General features: G+C 41.8%; 1 protein-coding gene across 2 annotated transcripts in view; it reads right to left on the bottom strand.

The window, feature by feature from the left end:
- The window catches only part of MST1 (macrophage stimulating 1), a 155,371-nt gene that overhangs the window by 58,317 nt on the left and 84,429 nt on the right, over positions 1 to 12,625 (bottom strand). The window lies entirely within an intron of this gene.

The raw sequence follows: 12,625 nt of genomic DNA, 5'->3' as shown, positions 1-12,625 counted from the left end.
CTACCTCCCAACATCCCTATAAAGAAGTTCCCACCCTCTGATCCCAATAGGAGTCATTCTTTTTTTTTTTTTAACTTTATTAATTTTCAAATCAGTAAAAAGTGCAGAACGCTATACATACATTAACCATTGCAGCAAGAACTTATTATCAATCAATAAAATTACATAACAAGGAGTACAACAAAGAAATAACCCTCCCCAGACAGGGAAATGGTTGTACCGGCAGCACTTCTCCTCACAGTAGCCTTAGCACCAGATAAAAACTGTTTGCTTAGACTCTTCTTTAAAAATAAATCAAAAGAATTTCTTGGATATAAAATACAAATGTTTCCAGATCTGGTACAAGACACACAAAAACGTTGACGAGAATTTCTGATCTTAAACTAGGTGTTACTTCTCTAGGCGCAACTTTTTTTCTTCGTCACCCATGTAAATGTGTGATACAGTATCAAATGAAAAAATATGTCTTCTTTGATCCTACCCAACTGACAACTTTCTTGATGGCCGGCCGCCTGGGAGCAGAGACAGTATGAATGCTCATTGTTTAATTTGGACATTTCCTTCAGCTGATTGTGTTTCATGCTTTCTTCTTTTTCATTAATGTCTTTTCAAAAATAGCTCATTGAATCTACTTCTTGGATCTTAGTATTGAGGACTTGAGTTGAAGTTAAGTGTCTCACTTTCGGCTCACCACACAATTGTTTCCCACGTACTCATCTTTATCCCCCAGGTGGATATGTTGGCACCTCCTCTGTGGCCCAGTGCTTCAGAACAAGTTGTTTGCCCACAAGGATCGCATGTAAGAGATACTTATGAGCAGGAAAGTCCAGGCCTTGTTGATTGAAATCAGTAACATCTCCCAATAACAATGCAGGAGGGTTCCAGGGCACAGTACACTGCAGGACATTCGCTAAGTGGAGCTTCACTGAGGTCCAGAAATGCAGTTTGGAGCAAGTAAAGAACGAGTGGACATAGTCACCCTTGTGGGAATTGCATTTAGAACATGTGTCATCGCGCCATAATCCCATATGATGTAGGACCGGTGCAATATTTTATACTGTGTTTCTTGTAGGCCTGAGGCCTTCACATGCAAGTAAAGTGCCTGAAAAAGGAGCCAAGCTCTGTGGACCACTCACCCCCCAGGACATTGAGGCATCCCTCCCCAAAGTGGTCTCTCCCCGCTTTATACCAGGTAGAAATCTTGTTGGAAGCAGTAGGTGTGGTGAGAAAAATCAGATCTAGAGGGCCATTTCTCCAGCTATCCCCATGGGCATGTACTAAGGAGTGGAAATAGTGATGAATTTGCAAAAAAGTGTATATGTGTGCAGGAGGCAGGTGCCACGTCGTCCGCATTTGTGCAAAGGAAGGAAATTCCCCCCCTCCCAGAGCTAAAACATCACCCACAGTCGTGGTGCATGCAGTGCGATCCCTCAGTCCCGCCAGACCCTCCACCCCGGAAGCAAAATTAGGATTCCGGAGAAGAGAGAGAAACGGGGATATGGTAGGCGACCTGTTCTGGAGAGCCCGCCACCAGCACCGTGCCCGTCTGAAAGGAAGGAGGAAAGGTAGAACAGCAGAGCGAGGCTGTGCGCCCCCTCTCCCCGCTCCATGAATAAAGGAGGAAAAGGACCAAGGCAGACAGCAGTCCTCAAGCAAAGATTCAGGGGAATAGCGTCGCGAAGAGACCAGTTGTTCATGAATCCAGCGAAGTAGCGCAGCGACGTTATAGATGTGCAGGGCGGGCAGGCCCAAGCCCCCCCGATCCCTGCTCTGAGAGAGTTTGATTGAGTTAACGCGCGCCCTCCTCCCCCTCCACACAAAGGAGCAAATGACGGACTGATAGATGCGCTCATCCGTACGGGAAATCCAGACAGGTATAGTTTGCAGTGGGTAGAGCAATTTTGGAAACAGCACCATTTTCACCAAGGCCACGCGTCCCGAGAGCGATAGAGGCAACGAGACATTTGATCCGTCCGATGGTAGCGGAGATATTAGCCTCGTATAACTTGTGCGGATCTCTATAAAGCATAATACCTAGATACTTCAACTTTCCCGGGGCAATACCCACACCAAGGTCTCTACACCAGGGCTCTGACGGCGAACCCCCCAACAAGAGAGCCTCCGTTTTTTCGAAGTTGATTTTCAATCCAGAAAAAACACCGTACGTTCGAATGAGGGACATCAGGGCAGGCATTGTCCGATCTGCATTATTAACATATAAGAGCATGTCATCAGCGAACATACTAATACGAAATTCACTGGAGCCCACCCAACCCTCCATTCACTGACCCTCCAACCCCTCATCCCGACGAATTCGAGCTGCCAAAGGCTCAAGCGAGAGAAGAAAGAGGAGGGGCAAGAGTGGGACAGCCCTGGCGTGTGCCCCTTCCCAAAGAAAGGAGCTAGAGATCCCACCGTTCGGACGTGGGGGCGATGATATAAAGCCAACAACCAAGCGAGAAAGTCCCCCTGGATTCCGAATCGGGCAAGCGTCCGGAACAGGTGGGACCACGAGACCATATCGAACGCTTTTTCTACATCGAGGTTAGTGATGAGCGCCCTATCAGAAGTGGCTCGAGGGTGTTGTAACACTGCCAGGACCCGTAAAAGATTCATGGACGCGTGCCTACCAGGTACAAAACCGACTTGGTCTTCGTGGATGAGTGTAGGTAAGAATTTATTTAGGCGCGCCGCCAATATACTAGCCAAAATTTTTACATCCTGGTTAAGAAGAGAAATGGGGCGGTAAGACCCCAAGGCGTCAAGCGGCCACCCAGGCTTAGGGAGAATAATAACATGCGCCCTATTGTGTGTATCCCCAGGGGGAGTGGTATTGCGGAGTCCCATAAAGTATTGTTGTAGGGATGCTAGAGCCGGGGGATCCAGTAATTTATAGAATTCCGGGCCGAAGCCGTCGGGTCCCGGTGCTTTGGCCAGTTTGAGCTTTTTGATGGCAACCTGCATCTCCTCTCCCTGGATAGGACCATTGAGGGCAAGGCATTGATTATCTGTCAGGGTGGGAAGATGGAGGCCCTGAAAAAACCGATCACTGGCGGCCACGTCATAGGGTTGCTCGGCGTATAGGTCGGTGTAGAATTGCACAAACTGCTCCATGACGGCCGAATGAGTGACATGCGTAACGCCTTGGTTGTCTTTAATGGAAGTAATAGTGTGACGTGATCTGTGCGGGCGCATCAAGTTAGCTAGCAATCTCCCCGTTTTATCCCCCCAGCGATAGAGTTTGTATTTGTAACAGTATATATTACGTTTTTGCCCTTTGTTCCAGAAGGAGATTATTTTTTCCTTAACGGTGTGCATGGCGTGCTTGGAGGTTTCGTCAAGACGGGAAATATGAAGAGAGCGAAAGCTGGCAAGATCCCGCGACAGTGCCAAGAGTTCCCCGTCCCGCTTTTTATTCAGGGATGCCGTTGTAAGCCAGTACATGGCCTCGCATATAACCGCTTTAGCCGCCCCTCCCAATAGACAACGTCCACATCTGTAACTGAGTTAGTGTTATGGAATTCTTCCCATCGTTTTTGAAAGAATTCACGAAACTCCGCATCCTTGTAAAGGAATGGTGACATCCGTCAGATGTGGCTTGCGTCCGTGGACCCAAAGTGTAAGTCAAGGCCTAAGAGAGCATGGTCAGATACTAATGGTGGTGAAAGGCTCGCCGCCGACAGGTTCGGAAATAGAGAAGCTGAGATGAGGGAAGTAATCAATGCGAGAATGAGACGAGTGGGGGGTAAGAGTAAAAAGAAAAATCGAGTTCGGTGGGATGCAGTGTGCGCCAAGAGTCCAACAGTCCCAACTCCTTAACAAGGAAATGTACCCCTCTATTGAAATGTCTCTTTGTCACTGACTCTTAGCCGGTCTACGATCCCACTGGGAGTGTGCAACAAAGTTAAAGTCACCTCCCAATATTGACCGGTTTGAGGCAGGAAGGGTGCCAAGTGACCACCACTGAGGTAAGAAGGCGTGAGAGTAAGTGTTAGGGGCGTAAATATTGCATAAAATTAGAGGTTTGCCCCATAGTTTCCCCAACTAAGATAAGAAACCTCCCGTTTGGGGTCATCAATTTGGCTGTGCAAGTGGAAGGGTATGTTCTTATGGATGAGAATAGCCACCCCGCATTTCCGGGTTGTAAATGATGCAGAGTGTACTTGTCCCACCCAGCCCCTACACAGTTTCCCATGCTCCCCAGAGCTCAGATGGATCTCCTGTAGGAATGCTATGTCTGTGTGTTCACGCTTAAGATATGCTAAGATTTTTGTACGCTTAATGGGTGAGTGGATCCCATCTACGTTTAGTGATTTAACATGCAATTGTACCATTTAACTTACAGATATTCATAAAAGATGCAGTAAATAACCAAAAGATGAGCGGTAGAGGCCGTCCCAGCCTATGCCCCCACCCACTCATAACATACCGAGGTATTTTGCTCATACAAGAACCTTGACTCAACAGTGGAGAACCCATACAAACATTCAGACAACTCACAAACAAACCATTCATACAAACCCGAACCAGACACGCAAGCAATCCCCCAATCATTCTCACCCAACCCCTCCTCCTCAACCCTCCCCTCCCCCTATCCCAGCATGGAAATCCATGCTAAAACCCTAAGGTACAGAAAGATAGAAAAATAGAAAACAACTCCGGGTCATGCCCTTAGTTAATAATAACAGCAAAGCATTTGTAGCACACAAAAAAAAGAAAAACACTGTTAACCTTTTTTTAATGTGTCCGGTCCTCAGTGGAGCACACAGAGGCAGAGAACAACAATAGCAGCCGGTGAGGGCCCCTTAGCTCGAGCAGTCCTCATGCACACCGCAGCTGCTCAGCCCCTCAACTCCGGAGCAAGGCACGCTGGGGCGTATGGGAGCCAAAATGTATGTTGCAGCGGTAGGGCAGCCGCTCATCGAAATAGCAGCAGTGGGGCGCCAACATACCGGCATCCGCAACTATGTTTAACACTGCAGCTCAAAAGGCATGGCCTCCCACAAGGAGCCGGTGGAGAACCTCCGAGGCCAGCGTTCCCCAGTGGGACTGCGCTGCGCTCCCGGACGGCTATAGAATTATATCAAGGGGTGAAATGGAAAGCCGATGTCCTCAGGGCTCCGGACGCCCCCGCAGCCAGCGATAGTCCCATCAGGGGGTGCACCTCAAAAGGCTGCTTGTTGCATGGTGATCCAACTACGCACCGATGGCGCTGGGAGCCTCCGAAGATCATAATAAAAGCCCCTCGTAAGCCCTGCAGAGTCTCCGCAATCCACCGGCGGGTAAAGTTCCATTTGTTCCCCTCATCACGAGTAGGGTCGCTAGATGTGATAGCAAGGTAAGTTGTGAAACAGTCGAGGGGACCTCACGCAGCGTCACCGGCAGGCCCTGGATAAACCGTTCTAGTTCGGTCGGCGTCTCAAAGTAATGAATTTTGTTATTAAAGGAGACACGAGCTCTGGCTGGGTATAGCAGTGACACCCTTATATTGCATTGGTAAAGGGTGTTACAGTGAGGTGCCATTGCCCGGCGCCGAGAGGACACCTGTGGGGAGAAGTCTTGGAAGATGAGGATCTTTTGCCTCTCATAAACAAATCCTGCTCCACGCCGAAATCGAGCGAGTACACGCTCCTTCTGGGCAAAGTTAAGAAAGCGTGCGAGAACAGGACGGGACCGTTGGTTGTTTTCTCTTCTGCTCCCCACCCGGTGAGCTCGTTCAATTTGCACTGTCTCCCCCGTGGCGGCCATCTCCATAACGGTCGAGAGCCACTTTTCCAGACTCGTGTGGAGGTCTACGTCCCTGATGTTGCTAGGCAGGCCGATAAATCTCAAATTGTTTCGACGGCTCCTGTTTTCATGATCATCCAGGCGTTCAAAGCATTGTGGTCTTTGCGGTCTCCAGGGCCCTTAAGCGTTCCTCAAAACTTGTGGTTCGATCCTCTTGCTGGGCCACTCTGTCCTCCACCCGTTGTAGCCGGGTTTTCTATCATTTCCCTGAAATCCTCCATAAACGTCTGGATTTTCGCCACTTTGTCTTCCATGACGAGGGGTGAGAGATTTAGTGAGTTCCTGGATAGCCGCCTCCTGGATCGTGAACATCGGCACCTCGTGGCTCTCCGCCATCTTAGAGTCAGGGGGCTTTCACCTTCCCACGGGTGTCCCGCTCTGCTCTTGCCGACATTCCCTGCACGGATCTCCTCAAAGTCGCTGTGGCAACCCCCAAGAACTCCGAGAAGGCAGTGGAGGAGAAGTGGGAAATAATTGAGTTCGATTTTTGTGCTTTTTAGCAGGGATTTAGGGCAGCATGGCCCGGAGCTGTGCAGAGGCACGTCCCGATCAACTGCTCGGCATCACGTGACCCCCCGCACTAGCGGTTTTAGCGCGCGTTCTAGCCGCTATCCCCCTCCTTTTTTTTTTTAATTTAAATTTTTTTTTATTAAGAAAAGAAGAATAGGGCTTGGAGCGCGCACGATTATGGCAGCTTAACCGCGGCGCTCCTGAGTCCCAGGCAACAACTGAATAAAAATAAAACTCTTTACTTCACTCGCCCGATTTAAAAATAATAAAAATCAACGTCGGAGATGGCAGCGATTAAGGCAAGGAAAGAATGAAAAACCTTGTACATCGGGAGTGTCGGCGAAAAGGTCGAAGGTAACTCCCGTATCGCCGTCCAGTGTACCAATCCCGCTGGAAGCTGAGGAACTTAATGAAAAATCGGACATCATGGCGGAATTATTTAAAATCAAAATAATGTTGACTGATAATGCCAACAAAATATCAGAAGTTAAGGAGGAGCTGATCAATCTGAAACAGGAGATCCAAACTGACAGGCAGAGAATGTCTGTGATAGAGGAAAGAATCTGGCAGTTGGAAACTTTCACACAAAAGTGTGAAGAGGAAAAGAAAGAAGTTACAGCCTTAAAAAATCAACTAATTGATATGGAGAATCGAGGAAAAAGAAAGAATATTAGAATCCTTGGCTTAGCTGAAAATATTGAAGGAGAAAACCCTATACAGTTTTTTGGGAAAATCTTTTGCCTAAACTGCTGCAGCTAAATTCTAAATGGCCGTTGGAGATAGAACGTGCCCACAGAATCCCCACAAGGAAAACCCAACAACCAGGCAGCTCCTAGACCTCTGATCTTCAAAGTATTAAGATACCAACAAGCATTTGAGATCTTAAAAGTGGCAAAAGCAAATAAAACTTAAACTATAAAGGATCTAAATTGATTTTGGTTCCTGACTTTGCTAAATATACTGCAAATATAAGGAAAACAATTCCTCACATTCAGACAACAATTAAAAGAAAAGGTCTACATGTATGGTCTATACCAGGGGTCTGCAACCTTTAAGACATAAAGAGCCACTTGGACCCGTTTTCGAAAAGAAAAAAAAACTTGGAGCCGCAAAAACCATTATAAAACAAATCTAACACTGCATATATTGTTTCTTATCTTAATGCTATATACAGGATCACTAAATTGAAAATAAAATCATTTTTCCTACCTTTGCTATTTGGTGATTTCATGAGTCTCTGGTTGCACTTTCTTCTTCTGACTGTGCATCCAATCTTTCTTCCTTTCTTTCAGCCTCCTGTATGTTTCCTCTCCTCCAGACCTCATTCTCTCCCCCAACTTTTTCTTTCTGTCTCCCTGTTCCCCCTTCTTTCTGTCTCCGTGCCGTCCCCCAAGCCACTCGGTTTGCTGCCACCGCAATCGGGGAACAGCCCCCAAGCCACCGCCGTCCCAAGCTTTCCCTGCAGAAGTGTTGCGCTGACCAGCATTCCGTTCCCTGACGTCAATTCTAACGTAGGAGAGGAAGTTCCGGGCCAACAAGGCATTTCTCCTCATTCCATCCAGCCTGAGCCCCATCTCTCCTTGATCCAGCATTTCCCTTCTGTGTCTGTCAGAATTACCATTCCACCTATTTTCCAGCATCATCCTTCTTTGTGTCCATCTCACCTATATCCCTATCTCACCACTTTTTCAGAATCTTCATTTGTCTCTGTCCTTGTCTTTACCCCATGTTCACCATTTGCCCTTTCAATGTCTTTATCTCCCCCCTACACACACTTTTTCAGCATTACTTCTATGTCTCTATTTCACCTCCTCTTCATGTCCCCTCTGTATCTCTATCCTTATTCAGTAGGTCCTGCTTACTCTTTCTCTTCTTTGTGTCACTATCTCCATTTTCAGCTTTCCCCCCCCCCCTTTTCCTTTGTTACTGCACCCTGTAGCTAGAATCTTTCCACCCTCCCTCCACTCCAGCCCAGCCCAGTATGAAATATTTCCTTTTGTTTCCCTCCCCTCTCTCTTCTGCTCCCTCACCCACGAGTCCTGCATCTGGCCCTCTCCCTTCTACCTGCACCTGGCAACACCCCCCTGCTCCGCGGCTCTCTTCAGCAACTCGTCAGCAGCGGTGATCAAGACAAGCTGCCGACATCGAGGCCTTCCCTCTACGAGTCCCGCCTTTGTGGAAAAAGGAAGTTGAAACAAGCGGGACTCGCAGAGGGTAGGGCCCGACGTCAGAAGCTTGTGTCGATCGCTGCTGCTGAGTTGCCGAAGAGAGCCGCGGAGCAGGGGATGTGGCCGGAAGCAGGTAGAAGGGAGAGGGAGATAGGAAGGCTGTAGATCTCCGGAGCATGACACCGACCCCCGGCCAGGATGATTTCTTTTTCAGGCACCTTACAAGTCCAGCGTCGCGGCGGGAAATAGCCATGCTGAGCAGTGAGCTCAGCACTACACAGATGAAAGCCTTGCTTGCTGATTGGTCCGGCGGCACGGCGGGGCGGGGCCGCCGGACCAATCAGCAAGCAAGGCTTTCATCTGTGTATGTGCTGAGCTCACTGCTCAGAATGGCTATTTCCCCGCCGCGACGCCGGACTTAAGCTGCATGCCTGCGCGACACACTACCGGAGCCGCAGCAAAGGTGGAAAAGAGCCGCATGCGGCTCTGGAGCCGCAGGTTGCCGACCCCGGTCTATACTATCCGTCTACAATGAGAATTTCTACTGGGAATAAATCTATGTATTTTCAAGATCCAGCAAAACTGAAAGAATTTTTGACACAAGAAGAACCAATGTCTACATGATAAAACAGAATAAGTAAATGGAAACAAAAAAGGGAAAAAAAAAAGAAGAGGAACCAATGTCTACTAAAATAAGAATAAAAATGAAAGTTTCATCTGAAGATAGGATATAGAAAATGCAAGATAAAATAAGGAAAAAGAAGATGGTTAAAAAGAAAGAAGAAGACAATGACTACTAACAGAATAAATTATTATTTTTTTTTTAAAATGTTGACAATCTTTGATTCAAATATTATTATATATATTGGATGTTATGATTTTAATTAATTATTGATTTTATTCCATCCATTTAAAAAAAAAACATTTTATAATTTTTTGATTCAATTATTATTAATATATATATTGGATGTTATGATAAAATTATATTATAATAGAAATCAATACTATTTATAAAAATTATTGCATCTATATTTAATACTGCTAATATTAATTGAAAAAAAAAAAAAAAAATTTTGGAATTGATTAAATGAGTGAGAAAATTATTATAACATTGATATTAATTATATAATCTTCTTGATAAAAAAAATATATTTTATTTAATTACCTATACATATTAGGTACTATAAATGATGATATTTAATAAATGTTTAAATGATTTTATTAAAATTTGATATATGGAATTAGAGATATATTTGAAATATATTGAATTTATTGTAGGGATAATATATTAGTTATAGCTAAGACTTTGAAAATATTAATATGATTTATCCAATTATACATTGATACAAATTATTGCATCTATATTTAATACTGCTAATATTAATGGGAAAATTTTTTTGGAATAGGTTAAATGAATGGGAAACTATTATAATATAGATATTAATTATAGAATCTTTTGATATAAAATGATTTTATTAAAAATATTTACTATTATCTTTATAGGAATAGATATATCTAATTTATATATATGAGAATTTGATATATGGAATTAGAGCTATATTTGAAATATATTTAATTTATTGTATGAAGGTTTAAATGAATATATAGGGTGGGTAAAGAAATATGGAATGTATTGAATTAGAAGTTACTTTTAAAATAAATTATGAATGATTAGTTGCCTGGGGGAGGAGAATTAGGTTTTGCATGACCAATGTGTGTTTCAAGTCAAAAATTAATAAGGGGAGGGTGGGGAGGAAAAATAGAGGGTGGGAATGGGGATCAATATATATTAATTGTGCTAAGATCTAATCATGTATATTATCATAGAATATTGGTTAAAATTTAATGATAAATAAGATGGATATAAAAATTTATTCTATGAATGTCAATGGTTTAAATCATCCTATTAAGAAGAAGAAAATATTATCGTTCCTTAAAAATCAAAATGCGGACATCTACTTCATTCAAGAAACGCATCTTTCTGAAATTGAATCTAAAAAATTATTTGGGGGTTGGATTTCTAATTGTTTATTTGCACCGACTTTAAAGAAAAAAGCTGGAGTGGCTATTCTGATAAACAAAAAATGTAATGCGAATTTCAAATTAATAAATTATGACCCCTTAGGTAGATGGGTGCATGTCAAAATGGATCTGGGAAATACAACCATGGATTTATTCAATATATATGCTCCTAATACGAATCAAATGGAGTTTTTCAAACAAATTCAACAATTACTTTTACCACTGGCTACATCTAATTTAATAGTAGCAGGGGATTTCAATGCTGTAATGGATCCAATTTTGGATAAAAAACCAAGTAGAATTATGAAATCATTAGGCTTAGATAATTTGATTCAATCTTGTGATTTAATAGATATATGGCGTATTCTTCATTTTAATGATCAGGAATTTTCTTTTTGTTCTCAGGTCCACAAATCCTTTTCACGAATTGATTATATATTTGTTTCTAATAACCTAGCGCAGCGTGTGTTAAAAGCAGTAATAGATCCTATTATAATTTCGGATCATGCTGGTGTGTGGATTAATCTTCAAAATTATGATATTGAACATTTCAATTCAATTTGGAGATTTAATAATAATTTTTTTAGCGGATTCAAATTTCCTCGAAGAATTTTAAATTAAAAATACAAGAATTTTTTCAAATTAATGATTCAGATAATATTAATGCTGAGATTTTATGGGACGCTTTTAAAGCAACAATGAGAGGAAATATTATTTCATATTCAGCATATATTAATAAACAACATAAAAAACAGTTTCTTGAATTAGGAAAACAAATTAAATAATTAGAAAATAAATTAATTGAAAAATGGGAAAATAATACATTACAAGATTTATTAAAACTAAAAGTTAAATATAATGAGATTTCTTCTCAATTTGTGAGGAAAGATTTATTTAATAGACAAGTTCAATTTTATGGAAATTCAAATAAAGCTGGAAAATTATTAGCAAATTTTCTTAAAGCAAAAAAAAGAAAATCCAAGATTATTGCAATAAAAGATATACAAGGTAATACACACACTAACAATAAAGACATTTTAATACAGTTTCTTGATTTTTATAAAGATTTATATTCTTCTGAATCTTATGAAAATAAAGAACCAGATGGACTTAATTTTTTAAATTCATTTATTGGACCAAATGTTCCAGATCATATAAAAGGAAGTTTAGAAGAACCTATATCTATAAAAGAAATAGAATCAGCATTGAAGTCTCTTAGAGTTGGATCCGCTCCGGGTGGTGATGGTTATACGGTTGAATTTTATAAATCATTTCAAAACATTATTTTACCATATCTATTAAAATTGTATCAGTATCAAATGAATAATGGAAATATATCAGGTACTATGGCTGATTCATTAATTATTGTCTTACCAAAACCAAACAAAGAACCTACTTTGGTTTCAAATTACAGGCCTATTTCTTTATTAAATGTAGATGGTAAATTAATTTCTAAAGTACTAGCAATAAGATTAGCAAAAGCTCTTCCTTTCATTATTGATGTGCATCAAACAGGATTTATTGCTAAAAGACATTCATCACACAACACTAGATTAGCATTTCATTCTTTAAACCTAGCAAAAACTATAAATGATCCTGCATTTATGATATCTTTAGATGCAGAAAAAGCATTTGATAGAGTAGAATGGAAATTTATGTATCAAGCTCTAGAATGGTTTGGAATAGGCCCCGGCTTTATTAAAATGATTCAAACTTTGTATAGCTCTCCTGGTGCAAGATTATATATAAATAACAATTTATCAGATAGATTTAACTTGCAAAGGGGAGTTAGACAAGGATGTCCTTTGTCCCCCCTTACTTTTTGATGTTGTTTTAGAACCCTTGTTAATTGCAATTAATCAAACTAAGGAGATAAAAGGAATACCATTTTCTAACTGGGAATATAAACTTTCTGCATATGCAGATGATATTTTATTATATTTAAGAGAACCGGGGAATACTATTCCAAGTTTACTTAATCTTCTAGAGGAATTTGGAAAATTTTCTGGATATAAAATTAATTGGAGTAAATCAGAAATTCTTCCTATTAATGTTCATTGTACCAAAGGATTATTTGATTCATATTCATTTATTTGGAAAGAGGAAGGTTTAAAATATTTAGGAATTATGATAAAAAT

This window comes from Geotrypetes seraphini, chromosome 17, assembly GCF_902459505.1.
Source record: "Geotrypetes seraphini chromosome 17, aGeoSer1.1, whole genome shotgun sequence".
Taxonomy (NCBI): domain Eukaryota; kingdom Metazoa; phylum Chordata; class Amphibia; order Gymnophiona; family Dermophiidae; genus Geotrypetes; species Geotrypetes seraphini.
The sequence above is the reverse complement of the archived record's forward strand: the minus strand, read 5'-3'. Positions and strand labels throughout refer to the sequence as shown.